Source organism: Bufo gargarizans, chromosome 5, assembly GCF_014858855.1.
Source record: "Bufo gargarizans isolate SCDJY-AF-19 chromosome 5, ASM1485885v1, whole genome shotgun sequence".
NCBI lineage: Eukaryota > Metazoa > Chordata > Amphibia > Anura > Bufonidae > Bufo > Bufo gargarizans.
The window spans coordinates 74077295-74093981 of NC_058084.1; positions in this window are offsets into that span (position 1 = coordinate 74077295).

The following is a 16687-nucleotide window of genomic DNA, read 5'->3' on the forward strand; positions in this document are numbered from 1 at the left end:
CTCAATAATTTGAGCAGGCACCTGCTTCCGATTACCGCCCGCCCCGCGGCGGTGATCAGAAATACACAGGGCGTACAGGTACGCCCTGTGTCCTTAAGTACCAGGACATAAGGGCGTACCTGTACGCCCTGTGTCCTGAAGAGGTTAATTTGAGTCAAAATATTTCATTTTTATTTATAAAAAAAATACCAAATTTACCAAAATGTTTGGATCATTTTGTAAATGACATTTTCTTTTTTTGAGGGCGTTAGAAGGCTAGAAGTTTAGAAGCAAATCTTGAAATTTTTCAGAAAATTTCCAAAACCGACTTTTTTTAGGCCCAGTTCAGGTCTGAAGTCACTTTGTGAGGTTTTCATAATAGATGACCCCATTTTACAAACTACACCCCTCAAGGTATTCAAAACTGATTTTACAAACTTAGTTAACCCTTTAGGTGTTCCACAAGAATTAAAGGAAAATGGAGATGAAATTTCAGAATTTCACTTTTTGGGCAGATTTTCCATTTTAATCCATTTTTTTCAATTGACAAAGCAAGGGTTAACAGCCAAACAAAACTCAAAATTTATTACCCTGATTCTGTAGTATACAGAAACACCCCATATGTGGTTGTAAACTGCTGTACGGGCACGCGGCAGGGCGTAGAAGGAAAGGGATGCCATATGGTTTTTGGAAGGCAGATTTCACTGGGATAATTTGCTATGTCACATTTGAAGACCCCCTGAGGCACCCCTAAAGTAGAAACTCCAAAAAAATGACCCCATTTTGGAAACTACAGGATAAGTTGACAGTATTGTTGGTACTATTTTAGGGTACATATGATTTTTGGTTGCTCTACCGTATATTACACTTTTTGTAAGGCAAGGTAACAAAACATAGCTGTTTTGGCATCATTTTTATTTTTTGTTATTTACAATGTTCATCTGACAGGTTAGATCATGTGGTATTTTTTATAGAGCAGGTTATTACGGACGCGACAATACCAAATATGACAAATTTTTGGGGCTGTTTGTTTCAGTTTTGCATAATAAAGTATTTATGAATAAAAAAGATTTTTTTGTGTCTCCATATTCTGAAAGCCATAGTTTTTTTTTTTTTTGGGCGACTAAGACATGAAGGGGGTAATTTTTTTCGGTATGAGATGACAGTTTGATTGGTACTATTTTAGGGTGCATATGACTTTTTGGTCACTTGGTATTACACTTTTTGTGATGTAAGGTGACAAAAAATGGCTTTTTTGACACACTTTTTTTTTTTTTTTTTTTACGGTGTTCACCTGAGGGGTTAGGTCATGTGATATATTTATACAGCAGGCTCTTACGGACGCGGCGATACCTAATTTGTATACTTTTTTTTTATTTAAGTTTTACACAATAACAGCATTTTTTAAACAAAAAAATCATGTTTTAGTGTCTTTATATTCTGAGCCAAAGTTTTTTTTATTTTTTTGGGTGATTGTCTTAGTTAGGGTCTCATTTTTTAAGGGATGAGATGACGGTTTGATTGGTATGACTTTGGGGTGTAAATGAAGAAGAGCTGTCCAGCCTTTCTTTGAGAAGTTCCAATTGCACTTTATACAATATCAAAGTTTAAAAAGCATTCAGGTACAGGTTGCGTTGGGGTGTGTATGACTTTTTTGATTGCTTGGTATTACTTTTTTTGTGATGTAAGGTGACAAAAAATTGCATTTTTTTACACCTTTTTCATATTATTTTTTTGTTGTTCATCTGAGGGGTTAGTTCATGTGATATTTTTATACAGCAGGTTCTTACGGATGTGGCAATACCTAATATGTATACTTTTTTTTATTTATTTAAGTTTTACGCAATAACAGCATTTTTGAAACAAAAAAAAATCATGTTTTAGTATCTCCATATTCTGAGAGCCATAGTTTTTTTTATTTTTTGGGTGATTGTCTTAGGTAGCATCTCATTTTTTGCAGGGTGAGATGATGGTTTGATTGGTACTATTTTAGGGTACTTTTTGATCACTTGGTATTACACTTTTTATGATAGAAGGTAGACAGGGTAGATAATATGATATTTCTATAGAGCAGGTTGTTAAGCACGGATGACGTTCCGTATGGCATCCGTTTTTTTTCCGGCTCCGTTTGATGGTGGTCCTGTTTTTTATTTTTTCTCTATTTTTTTTACAATTTTATGTCTTTTTGTGGGAAAGATTTTATTTAACTTTTAAGTTTTTTATTTTTGTCCCACTATGGGACTTCAACATTACAGGGTCTGATCCCTGTTTCAATGCAGCACAATACATCTGTATTGTACTGCATTGACTATCAGTGTATTACACAGTGTTAGGCCTCATGCACACAACCGTATTTTGTTTCCGTGTCCAATCGTTTTTTTTTTTTGCGGATAGGATGCGGACCGATTCATTTCAATGGGTCCGCAAAAAACGCGGACAGCACATCGTGTGCTGTCCGCATCAGTGTGTCCGTTCCGTTGCTCTGCAAAAAAAAATAGTGCATGTCCTATTTTTTTCCAGTTTGCGGACAAGGATAGGCATTATTACAATGGATCCGTAAAAAAACGGATCCGCAAAAAAAACGGATGCCATACGGAACGTCATCCGTTTTTTTTGCGGACCACAAAACACATACGGTCGTGTGCATGTAGCCTTATACACTGATAGTTTGACTAAGGCCTCATGCACACGACCGTTGTGTGCATCCGTGGCCGTTGTGCCGTTTTTTTCAGCGGACCCATTGACTTTCAATGGGTCCGTGGAAAAATCTGAAAATGCACCGTTTGGCAGCCGCATCCGTGATCCGTGTTTCCTGGCCGTGAAAAAAATAAGACCTGTCCTATTTTTTTCACAGCCAACGGTTCACGGACCCATTCAAGTCAATGGGTCAGTGAAAAAACACGGATGCACACAAGATTGTCATCCGTGTCCGTGATCCGTGTCCGTGATCAGTGTCCGTTTTTTCCTATCATTTCAATGGCAAACTTGACTTTGATTTTTTTTTCATTTTTCATGTCCGTGGATCCTCCAAAAATCAAGGAAGACCCACGGACGAAAAAACGGTCACGGATCACGGACCTACGGACCCCGTTTTTGCGGACCTTAAAAAAAAAATGGTCGTGTGCATGAGGCCTAAGAAACCCATAGGCCTCCGTACATTCCAGGCCCCAAGGCCTTGGAATGGCTTGGGGCTGACATGGCAACCATCGGTTCTCCGCCACTGCAGCGCAGGGACCCGATGGCTAAGGAGAGGGAGCACAGACCTTCCATATGCCGCAGTCAGCGCTGACCGCGGCATATGAGGGGTAATCCACCGGCAGCGGCGTTATCACTGATGCTGGTGGATACAGCAGGGATCCGGCTGTCAGTAACAGCCGGATTCGTGCTGCTGATCGCGGCACTGCACATGGGGGGGGGGGGGGGGGGGGGGGGGGAGAAGGACCACAGGACGAGAATGCTCATCCTGGGGCGCAAAGTACCAGCCATATAGGACGAGCATTCTTGTCCTGGGTCCTTAAGGTGTTAAAGGGGTTATCCCAGGAAATAATATTGATGACCTACAAGATAGGTCATCAATATCTCATGAGCGGGTATTCAAGTCTTGGCACCCTTGCTGATCAGCTGTTTCAGTGCTCACTGGAGCTTCGGCTGTGGTTGGTATTGCAGCCCAGCCCCATTGACTTAAAAGGGGCTGAGATTCAACTAGGCCATGTTACCAATGTATTGTTATGTCACAGGCCTAGGAATAGGCAGCGGTGCTCATATAGCACCCGCCCTTTTCTAACAGCTGATCGGACCACCTGCCAATATGATATTGATGGGAGGGGATCAGCTCTTTTTCCCCTTGGGGCACACCCTGGAATTTTGGGTCTCTTGCCTGATGGTGGCTTAGATGCCGTTGATTTTAGATGAGCAGTAGGGTGCAAGACAGGAGATGGGGATGGTGGTTCCGATCAGGAATGGAGACTAATGACCAGACCGTCTTGATTATAATAAAGTCTCTCTATTACGTAATAGATGGTGGGGTTTGCAGTACAATTACTAGCAATAGGCACAGTTCTCAAGGAATTCACAGGGTACACTTTTCCCAAAGGCTGTGTATAGGAGATGGCTATGATGGTGGTCCTACATAAATCTTTCTCAATCTTTAAGTACCTGCAATCTTCTCAAATGACCAAAGGTGTGCAAATGTTTCAATATTTCTCAGCAATACCCAACTGCAGGGTGCAGTCCTTGATCAAATGGTCAGTCTGTCACAGAAGTATGGCGGGCGCCAGCAGCAATAAAACCCAAACTACGTGCAGTAAAGTGTATAGCCATATGAGTGCATTATCTTTTCTGACTTTGTCTAAGGACAGCCTTTAAATGGTCCTCAACCTTCTGCAATAATCCAATGCTTCTTTCCCACAGAGGTTGGTTTTTAGAAAAGTTGCTTTTCTGGCAGCTTTCATTCACAGGAATGGGGGCTTCCTGGAGAAGGATTCCTTTCCCCTGCTCTAGCTTGTCTGGCTTAGAGACCAACAGCAATAAGCATGTATTTACTCTTTTTGGGCTTGGCAGGGACTGCCCACTATCTATGGTAGAGTGAGACCAGCCTACCAGCAACTAGATATAAAGTCTACCATGTAATTATGTTCGACCCATATTTAGCCTTTTGAAATACATAATGCATAGTAAGGTCACATTATCCATTTGTACCAGGGTAAGTGCATATTCAGCATCAACGTAAACATTTTAACAACTGTATAGTGAACCATAGCATTAACCCTTTAGCAGTGAACCAGCAGCTCACTGCAGTGGCAATATGCAAATAGAGCTTATTGAATAACTCAGTGGCTATGCAGCGATCCAAATGGGGGGAGTAATTGTAGTTGTGTTACTGATAGGAGTAGGGGTGATTCACGGTGGCTGTCCTGACTCTAACACTCTCTGGGATTACTGCTTCATGGTGGCTGGGGTGCCCTTGATGTTAAGTAGATGGATGCAAGGCAGGAGGGCAGATGTAAGTAGGAACCAGCAGACGTTGATGGAATTAATGACCAAACTCATTTGGTTGCAATATACTCTCTTTACTGAATATATGATAGGAGTTTCAGTACATAGATCAGCAATAGGCACAGTTGCAAGGTATAGTACAGACTAGACTTTTCCCAATAGTTGTGTATAGGCATCAGCAATGATGGTGATAATCCTCCCTGAGTCTCACTCTAAGTACACTTTGCAAACTTTCCAAATTACAACAGGCATGCAATTCTGTTCTCATTAACTCCATCTGCAATTCCCAGGCTGTGGGATGCAGATCTTAGATCAAGAAGGCCAAAGTGTGGTAGGTGCAGAAGCAATATACACTTTCCACAGCAGTAAAGTCTTATTGCCAAAAACAAGCAATACCATCTTTCCAGGCACGGCCTCTGAAGTGATTCAAAACCTTCTATGAATGTCCGTTCTCTTTCTCTCAGTGGTGTTGTCTAGAGTTAAGATGTCCTCTGGCAGTTTTCATTCTTAGGGATGAAGATTCCTTGAGCCAGGCCTACTTCTCATCAGGGCAGTTTCTAGGGAATTTTGCCAACAGGGCGAACAATACACGTTTAGAGAGGACCTTTCATGGGTCCCAACATTGCAAGATAACCATCAGGCTGTGTAGAGCGGTGCCCAAGGATCTCACTACACTTACTATTATCCCTGGGTGCCGCTCCGTTCGCACGCTCTGGCCCCCAGTATATTCCACGCGCTGTATGGCAATTGCTACTAACTTCGCAACAGAGAGGAGACATCAGCTTCTCTCCTGGGCGTTCTTTCTCCCAGGCTGTGAGCTCTGCACTGCGATTGGACAGCGCTACAGCCAGGGAGAAGGAACGCCCAGGGAGAAGCAGGGCAGACTCCTCCCTGGTGAACCGATAGTAGCAATTACCATACAGCGCGGGAGAAGGTAACGGGGCCACAATGGGTGAACTGAGCAGCACCCAGGGATAATAGTAAGTGCAGTGAGATCCCTGGGCGCCGCTGTACATGGCCAGATAGTTATCTTGCATTGTTGGCACCCATGAAAGTGCAACACGCCAGACCTGCAGGGGATGACGAAGTGAGGTCACGGTTATGGGCAATCGAGGGTACTCACTATATTTGAAGAACCCTGGGCAGGCGCGTGGCAGTGAAGGAGAGGTAGACACGGTTCCTCTGGGGCACGCTCTGTAGATAGGGACCAGGCCTGATGGTGGATGAGGTGCCCTGGATGTTACAGGTATTTTGTGTGCCTGGGGCAAGGTCCCTGTGGTATTCGTGACGCCAGTGCCTTTGGACGGTGGCACGCCGGTTGGTGGTTGGAATGACGGAGGTACACAAGTATATAGTGAACCAAACGTAACTTTACTGAACAATCCAACTTTGTACAGCAGGTAGGAGTACAGTCTTTCAAACACAGTTCCACAAGGAGGCTTATTCACAAAAATGGCAGGCAATATTCATGCAAGATACGCAGAGGGTAAACTTCACAAGCACTCAGCAGCAGGTTGTACCTTTCCTCAGAATCAATGTACAGTGTCCTTTCTAGAACTCCTGCTCTGGCTTTATCTCCCAAGGCCCGGATGCCTAAAAGGGTGGCTTAAATCCTTGGTTACTATCTTCCTCAGGTATTAGATTCTTGCTGCACTTGTTAGTGTAATCTGCCCATCAGGGTTACTTAGCTTACCCTGGATCGCCTTCTCCTGTAAGGTGGATAACTGTGGGTTTCTCCCAGGAGGTTGGGTCCTGCGACTGGGGTGTCTCTACTGAGCTAATCCTAGCCTCAGGAGCTTCAGGTGGACGAAGTGACTCCTCTAGTCCCCTGGAATGAACTAACCCTCTCCTGTCTGGGCCTTCCTATATGTATCTAGGGCTCTCTAGCTCCCTCTAACATCTGGGAGGCTAAACTACACCCTGACAGGCCTGACACCCAGATAATACAGGGAAAAACATGCACATGACATTTAATGCAAATAAACACATTAACCTTTGCAGTGCCCACCTTTACCTAGTGGGACACTACATACCCCCACGCTATAACATTGCCCGTCCTCGGTGCAACATGGAGGGTCCGCCCATCTGGAAGCAGCAACCTGAAAGACAGCTGAGAACATGCACATACAATATTCACCACATTAACAACATAACAGTGGGCAAACAGGATCACTGAAAGGAGTGGTGACAAGGGGCGTCGTTCTCTTCTCTCAGGATAGTGTGAGGGAACAGGGGTGCTGACCTGGCACAGCGTATCAATAAATACCAGGATAGTCCATAATAGAACAGTAGAAGAAATGTAAATAACCATAAGTCCTTGGAGGCTCAAAGGATCACATGAGTCCATACCCAGGCTTGCAAAAGTTAAACAGGGGTTTCCCGTGAGGAGCTACCTGGTCCCATAATGTAGTCCACAAACCTCACAGGACGATGCCCCCTGGTAGAACGGGTAGACCTCCTTACTGGCAGGGATTCTTCCTGCCCGGTTTCAGGAATGTCAGAGGAGCCCACCGCCTCTGGAGCTTCTTCAGGAGGCTGAGGGCTAACAGGAACAGGAGCAGGAACCAATAAATTCAACCAAGGCGTGAGGGCCCAGTGAAGCGGCTCTTTATCATGGATTAAGTTCTCCACAGCCTGCATAGGGTCCATAGGTGGAGCCGGCAACTCTTCCTCAGTAGGCTCAGGTTCCATCTCCTCCGCCGCTGGTTCTCCTTCTATACAGGGCTTGAGGCGGTTCCTGTGAACAACTTGGGGACCTTTTCCTTCCCTGGAGATCTGGTAAATGTGGGCCGCAGCATTGGGTATGGCAGTGATAAGATAGGGAATCCTTTCCCATTTGCTGTCCAACTTGCTGGTCCGGTGGTTGTTTTTCAACCATACCTTGTCTCCCAGAGCCAGGGGTCCCGCATGGGCAGTCTGGTCAAAGTCTTTCTGCTGCCTTTCTCGAACAATCTCCATCCGTTCCTGGACAATCTCCTTAGCATTAAGAAGACGCCTTTGGTGCTCCACTACCCAATCAGTCTTGGGCAGTGGGTTGATCTCATCCGGCACCTGTACCCCTAGGGAGTGGTCCGCAGGCAATCTCCCTTGTCGGCCGAACATCAAATAGAACGGGGTGTAGCCGGTGGAACAATGGATGGTGTTGTTGTACGTGTACATAAGCTGCGGCAACAGAGTAGGCCAATCTCCCCTCGTCTCAGGGGGTACTGCTCTCAGCATTTCAATGAGAGTCTTATTCATTTTCTCACAGAGTCCGTTACCTTGCGGATGATAAGCGGTGGTCCGGACCTTCTGGCAGTTGTGTAGCAGGCACATCTCATGGAACAGCTGTGACTCAAACGCAGACCCTTGATCGGTGAGGATCCTTTCTGGGCAACCGTAGGGCAGCAGGAAATGCTTCCAGAACGCCTCCGCTGTGGTCTTGGCTGTCAGGTCTTTCACAGGCACTGCTACGACAAACTTAGTGAAATGATCAATTATAGTCATGGCATATGTATACCCTGAGCGACTCGGCTCTAACTTTACATGATCAATGGCCACAAGTTCTAAAGGAGCCTTACTTACGATGGGATGGAGAGGCGCCCTCTGGTCATGGCGTTCAGTCCGCCCCACAGCACAGGCAGTGCATTCTCGGCACCATTTCTCAATATCTTCTCTCATCCCGATCCAATAGAATCTTCTGCGAATGGTGGCCTCAGTCTTTTGCACACCGAAGTGTCCGGACTGATTGTGATACATATCCAGCACCAGGCTGGCATCCCGACGTGGCAGGAGGATTTGATACACTCTATCATAGGACACTGGATCCAGACTCCTTCTGAGCAACAGGCCCTTTTGAAGGAATAGTTGATGGCGATGTCTCCACAGTCTCACTAGCTCTGGGTCTGCACTCTTCCTGCGGATCCTCTCAGGGACTTTTCCACTGGTAAGGAAGTCGAGCAGTTCACCGAGGACTCTACTTTCGGACTGGAGCTTAATCCATCTTTCTTGATCGCCTCTGGACTCAGGACCATCTGATGAGGAAGGATCAGCAGCAGGGGAATCTTCAGTACGTATATTATCCTGCTGGGTAAATTTATTATAGAACGCTGGCATCTCCACCTCTTCCCAGGCGTCTTTCGGTTCATCTGGGGCTTCTGTAGTGGGGAGTCGTGACAGAGCATCAGCGTTCTCATTGGAGCGGCCTGCCCGGTACTTCACAGTAAAATCATAGTTGGCCAGGCGGGAGGCCCATCTTTGCTCCAGTGCCCCTAATTTGGCTGTATTCAGATGCGCCAGGGGATTATTATCTGTGAAGGCAACAAACGGTGTGGCAGCGAGATAGTCCTTAAACTTTTCGGTCACAGCCCACACTAAGGCAAGAAACTCCAGCTTGAAAGAACTGTAATTCTGGTCGTTCTTCTCAGCTCCCTTCAGGGATCTGCTGGCGTAGGCAATCACCCTTTCTTTATTATCTTGCACTTGAGCCAACACGGCCCCCAGGCCTCTTTTACTGGCATCTGTGTAGAGGTGGAATGGCTTCTGATAATCCGGGTAACCCAGAACAGGGGGTTCAGTCAACTTCTTCTTTAGGAGTTGGAAGGCAATTTCCCGCTCTTCATTCCACTCAACAGGAATAGGAGTCTTTGGGCTCTTCTTTGGATGCCCCCTCAAGAGTTCCTGGATGGGATCCGCAATTTGTGCGAAATGCGGGATGAAACGCCTATAATACCCTGCAAAACTGAGAAAGCTTCTCACCTCTTTCACGGTCGTAGGAGTAGGCCAGTTACGGACAGCAGCAAGTTTATCAGGATCAGGCTGTACTCCTTCGGCACTGACAACGTGCCCGAGATATTTGACGGCTGGTTTCAGCAGGTGGCACTTGGATGGTTTGATTTTGAGGCCATATTTAGTAAGAACTTGAAACACCTCACCCAGGTGCTTTAGATGGTCCTCATACGTCTTGGAGTATATAATGACGTCATCCAGGTATAATAGCACCGTCTCAAAATTCCTATGGCCTAAACAACGTTCCATCAGCCTCTGGAACGTTCCTGGAGCATTACACAGTCCAAATGGCATATAATTGAATTCAAACAGGCCCATAGGTGTAGTGAAAGCAGTCTTTTCTCGATCTTCTGGGGCCATGGGTACCTGCCAGTACCCACTGGTTAAGTCCAAGGTGGAGAAATAGGCTGATGACCCCAGGGCAGTCAAGGACTCCTCAATGCGTGGCAAGGGATATGCATCTTTGTGGGTGATTTGATTAATTTTCCTGTAATCCACGCAGAACCTTATGCTGCCATCTTTTTTTCGCACAAGTACTAGGGGCGCAGCCCAGGGACTATGGCTGTCCCGGATTATATTAGAGTCTTTCATCTCTTGTATCATTTCTTTCACAGACTGATAGGTAGTAGGTGTGGGTCTGTGCCTCTCCTTAATAGGAGGGTGAGAGCCAGTGGGTATGGTGTGTTGGATTACACTGACCTCTCCATAGTCTGTGGAGTGTTTGCTGAAAGCCTGGTGGTGCTCCTTCACCAGCTTCAGGACTCCCTCTAGTTGCTCCTTTGGGGTGGATTCGTCCCCACATGTAGTTCTTCCCACCAGGATGCCGTTGGGGTGCTGCTGTTCTGCGCGGTCTGGAAGGCCTCCGCGGCAGGCAGACGGATCACATCCTGGAAAGACACCTGGAAAAGCTGAGCAACGGGGGTAGTGTTTAAAGAGAGTAACGGGATGATCTCCAAAGTTGATTAAACAAACAGGCACTTTACCTTGAGACACGGTCACCATGCTCTTGGCTGTCCGTACGAAAGGATGATCCTTAATAGGAATAGGTTCCACTAGGGCTTGATAGTCCTGGCCCTGGATCCCTAATACAGCACGGCACCACAGGATGATCTGGGAATTTGGAGGCAAAATCACCGGCCGGTTATCCCGGATCCGGACAGTGCAAATTTCTCCTTTCTTGTTGGCGAACCTTTGTTGAGCGCACAGCACGCTAATAGTTTTCTGAATAACTCTTCTGGAAGCAGGTGAGGCGGATGATATGGTTTGATTCAATGCTTCAAGCACTTCGGAGTAACAATTTTTAAGAACATTAGTCCCTAAGATCACAGGGTGTCCTCCTTTACCTACGGCTTGCACCACAATCACGCCTTGCTGTGGCAGGGTGGCTTCTCCCACCTGAAGAGTAGGTTCCCAATACCCATGCACTTTCACTGGCTTACCGTTGCTAGCGATAATATCTAGCCAGGACTCTGGTGGCTGGGTGAGGAGACTTGGATCCCAGAACTTGTCAAAGGCAGGCCGTTGAATGGTGGTGACCTGTGACCCAGTGTCTAACAGGGCCTCAAAGGGTATCCCGTTGATACATATATTCATTTTCGGACGGGATCCCACATACTTAGGCATCCATTTTGGATCCTTTTGGACCTTCTGTTCTACCTCCCGAGGGGCGGTCCTCTGCCTCAGGGGTTACTCGTTTAACTGCCAGCACATGGATTCAGTATGTCCATATTTCTTGCAGTGATGGCAGACAGGCTGTTTTCTACTTCTGGGCCGGTACTTCGGTCGCCCATCAGGCTCTTTTGGATACACATCTCCATATGCAGGTGGGAGCCTTGGAGGAAAAGGACCTTCATCTTCTAGTAACAATGGTCTCTCCCACTCCTCTATCTTCTTGCACACCTTCTCTAGACTTAGAGTAAGATAGTTCACTTGCTCCATTAGTGCTGCCACTACATCTGTGACTGGAGCTTGGGTGGCTTGACCGACTCCTGCAGACCCCACATTAACAGTCTTTGGCTGACAAGCCTGGGGTTCAGGGAAGGTTGCTGGCCCTGGAGCAGGGTTCTGGCCTAGGATGCTGATGGCCAATTCTTTAAAATCCAAGAATGTACAGTGAGGGTGTTGAGCTGACAACATCCGTAGCTGGCCCTTTAAATGCTCAGTACTTATGCCTGCAATGAATTGCTCCCTAAGAGTCCGGTCCTGGTCCTCAGCTTCTTTAGGATCCACTTGGACTACAGCTCTCAGCGTCTCCTGTAAGGACAGAGCAAAATCACGGAGCGACTCTCCAGGCTGCTGCTTTCTGCTGAAGAAACGCATTTTAACTTCTGACACCGTTCTGGCTTCAAACGTGGTGCCCAAACGTTCAAAGATCTGTTCCAGGCTATTTTTCTCAGAACGGGGCCATGACATTACTTCCCTGCGGGCGGCCCCTTCTAACTGAGCTAAGAGGATCTCCATTTGCTGCTCAGCATTGATGGGATAAAGCCGGAACAGAGCCAGTATCTGTTCCCTAAAGTCTTTTAACTTGTGGGCTTCCCCTGAATAACGTGGGAACCAGGGGGCCCCGAAATAGTACGGCATGGTTAGCGGCATCAGGCTTGGCGATGCCGCGGCGGCAGGGGCCCCAGAGTCGGCTGCGGGTACTTCAGCAGGAACGACTGGGGCTGCCTGTGCGATTTCCTCGACCGCGGACATGGCGTTGCTAGGTGGGTATGGCCCTTTAAATGTAGCGGAGCGGACCGGAGCGGCTATGGCAGTAACTTTAACTTTTTTTTTTTTTCAGACAAGTCGTTGGTGACTAGCGGGGGTCCCTCCGGTGCCCTGGCAGGGGTCGGGAAGCTCTCGGTAAGGTAAGCGGAGAAGCCGGCAAAAGTATTTGAAGTCGGTACTTACTCCGGTGGTGCTCGCTCCAAGTCTCGCGAGATGCGCAGCTACGGGTGTCGGACGTCCTGCGTACCGCGTCCCGCGTCCCGCGTCAGCAGGTAGGCGCGGCCTCTCGTAGCTCCGGGACTCAGGTAGGCGGGGTTCTTCTTCCTGGTTGGCTGGGCGATAGCTCCGCCTGATTCTTTTCGCGCCAAAGTCCTCTTTTTCGCGCCAAACAGCTCCACGAGGCGCACTTGTAATCCGATCAGGTTAAATGGGCAATATGGCTGTCTATTCACTGACAGCAAGCGGTGACTCAAATCGGCAGAAAATAGTCCATACAATGCAATCTTCACACCGCAATTATTACAGTTCACTTTGGCCCAGCAATTTTCAATAAAACAATTGGGGCATGTCACTTTAAGACAATTTTCAGCACACAGTTTTTAAATCCGCAATGGCGCAGGAATATTCGGATCCTGTTCGTGACGCCAATTTATGCAACACGCCAGACCTGCAGGGGATGACGAAGTGAGGTCACGGTTATGGGCAATCGAGGGTACTCACTATATTTAAAGAACCCTGGGCAGGCGCGTGGCAGTGAAGGAGAGGTAGACACGGTTCCTCTGGGGCACGCTCTGTAGATAGGGACCAGGCCTGATGGTGGATGAGGTGCCCTGGATGTTACAGGTATTTTGTGTGCCTGGGGCAAGGTCCCTGTGGTATTCGTGACGCCAGTGCCTTTGGACGGTGGCACGCCGGTTGGTGGTTGGAATGATGGAGGTACACAAGTATATAGTGAACCAAACGTAACTTTACTGAACAATCCAACTTTGTACAGCAGGTAGGAGTACAGTCTTTCAAACACAGTTCCACAAGGAGGCTTATTCACAAAAATGGCAGGCAATATTCATGCAAGATACGCAGAGGGTAAACTTCACAAGCACTCAGCAGCAGGTTGTACCTTTCCTCAGAATCAATGTACAGTGTCCTTTCTAGAACTCCTGCTCTGGCTTTTATCTCCCAAGGCCCGGATGCCTAAAAGGGTGGCTTAAATCCTTGGTTACTATCTTCCTCAGGTATTAGATTCTTGCTGCACTTGTTAGTGTAATCTGCCCATCAGGGTTAGGCTACTTTCACACTTGCGCTTGATCGGATCCGTTCTGAACGGATCCGATCATATTAATGCAGACGGAGGCTCCGTTCAGTACGGATCCGTCTGCATTAATAACTTTAAAAAAATTCGCAAGTGCGCAAGTAGCCTGCGCGGATCCGTTCAGACTTTCAATGTAAAGTCAATGGGGGACGGATCCGCTTGAAGATTGAGCCATATGGTGACATCTTCAAGCGGATCCGTTCCCATTGACTTACATTGTAAGTCTGAACGGATCCGCACGCCTCCGCACGGCCAGGCGGACACCCGAACGCTGCAAGCAGCGTTCAGCTGTCCGCCTGTCCGTGCGGAGGCGAGCGGAGCGGAGGCTGAACGCCGCCAGACTGATGCAGTCTGAGCGGATCCGCGTCCATTCAGACTGCATCAGGGCTGGACGGAGGCGTTTGGGTCCGCTCGTGAGCTCCTTCAAACGGAGCTCACGAACGGACCCATGAACGCTAGTGTGAAAGTAGCCTTACTTAGCTTACCATGGATCGCCTTCTCCTGTAAGGTGGATAACTGTGGGTTTCTCCCAGGAGGTTGGGTCCTGCGACTGGGGTGTCTCTACTGAGCTAAGCTTAGCCTCAGGAGCTTCAGGTGGACGAAGTGACTCCTCTAATCCCCTGGAATGAACTAACCCTCTCCTGTCTGGGCCTTCCTATATGTATCTAGGGCTCTCTAGCTCCCTCTAACGTCTGGGAGGCTAAACTACACCCTGACAGGCCTGACACCCAGATAATACAGGGAAAAACATGCACATGACATTTAATGCAAATAAACACATTAACCTTTGCAGTGCCCACCTTTACCTAGTGGGACACTACAAAAGGTCCTCTTTAAAGTCTCCACAGATCTCAGTTTGGTCACTTTCCTTTTCTTTTCAGTTTGTTTACACATACCTCTTACATCCAGTGATGTCTCTTTTGATGTAGATGTTCCTTCCCTCTTCCTCCTCTTCTCCTTTCAGACCTTCAGTACAGCCATTTTTCGTCTCTGCAGTTTGACAAAACAAATCTTAGTTTACTACTTTTCCATCATCCTCCCATCTTCTGGACAAAGAATCCTACTACCCCCAATACTGTGCCGCTGTGCTCCCCAATATTATACTGCAGAAATAGATAAATCCCCTGATAATAGTAGTACCATGCAGAGCCCCCCATATAAAATACCCCTTCTTTGGGGCCTCAGTAGAAGTCCCCATAGTGCCCCCAAATAATGTACCAGTAAGAAGTGCCCCCATAGATGCCCCCCAATAATGTACCAGTAAGAAGTGCCCCCATAGATGCCCCCCAATAATGTGCCAGTAAGTGCCCCCATAGATGCCCCCCAATAATGTGCCAGTAAGTGCCCCCATAGATGCCCCCCAATAATGTGCCAGTAAGTGCCCCCATAGATGCCCCCCAATAATGTGCCAGTAAGTGCCCCCATAGATGCCCCTCAATAAAGTGCCAGTAAGTGCCCCCATAGATGCCCCCCAATAATGTGCCAGTAAGTGCCCCTATAGATGCCCCTCAATAAAGTGCCAGTAAGTGCCCTCATAAATGCCCCCAATAATGTGCCAGTAAGTGCCCCCATAGATGCCCCCCAATAATGTGCCAGTAAGTGCCCCCATAGATGCCCCTCAATAAAGTGCCAGTAAGTGCCCCCATAGATGCCCCCAATAATGTGCCAGTAAGTGCCCCCATAGATGCCCCTCAATAAAGTGCCAGTAAGTGCCCCCATAGATGCCCCCCAATAATGTGCCAGTAAGTGCCCCCATAGACCCCCCTCAATAAAGTGGCAGTAAGTGCCCCAATAATGCCCCCAATAATGTGCCAGTAAGTGCCCCCATAGATGCTCCTCAATAAAGTGCCAGTAAGTGCCCCCATAGATGCCCCCAATAATGTGCCAGTAAGTGCCCCCATAGATGCCCCTCAATAAAGTGCCAGTAAGTGCCCCTATAGATGCCCCCCAATTATGTGCCAGTTAGTGCCCCTATAGATGCCCCCCAATTATGTGCCAGTTAGAAGTGCCTCTCCATGCTGTCCCCCAATCATGTGCCACAAGTATTGTCCCGTATAAAAAAAAATAAACATTTATACTTATCTCCTTGGCAGCGATGCGATGCAGGCCTCTTCCGGCCTGTGTCCCGCTCTGTACGGCTCAGGCGGCGCGATTACATCATCACGCCGCCTGCACCGACCTCTGATAGGCTGCCGGCACAAGGCCCACAGCCTATCAGAGGAACAGGGAAGGGACACACCTCTCCCTCCCTTGCCGCAGCACAGCTATCTGTATCGCTGTCCTGAGGACAGCGATACAGATGACTATGGAGATGAGCGCTTCCACAATGGAAGCGCTCATCCCCCGATCCGCTCTCCGCCCTGACTTTAATTATATTCTCTGGGGAGGGGGTTGGGGCGGCAATTGACCCGTTGCCTCCCCCCTGCATTGCCAGTGTGAACAGCTCCCCCCTTTGACTTGCGCCCCGTGCGGTGGCACCCCTCACCCGGCCCTAGAAACGGCCCTGGATCTTATACATGCACCTCTTGCTTCTAGTTTTGAGGACTAGAAACTCTGACCAGGGGGTAGGACCAGCCCATTCCCTTGGGAAGCTTTCCTAACACTGCCAGTGTTAACTAATTGTTGTCTATACATAACCATTAGGGAAATACATAGTGCAAGAAAATAAATACTTTAATACTAAATCACAACATTTAAATCTTGGTATAAAATTACATTTTTGCAGTGGTCTGCTGGGTGACTGCAGCTATAGTCAATTTTTAATTTCCTGTAATTACAAAAGTATTCTGATTCAGGTGCTGGTTTGAAAAACATAGAATATTTTTCTTGGGACAACCCCTTTAAAGCTAAGTCCATTTCCTATTAACATGGGGTATTTACTTAGTATATTTAGTAGTATGTTGGCTAATCTCTCAATTTTAACAT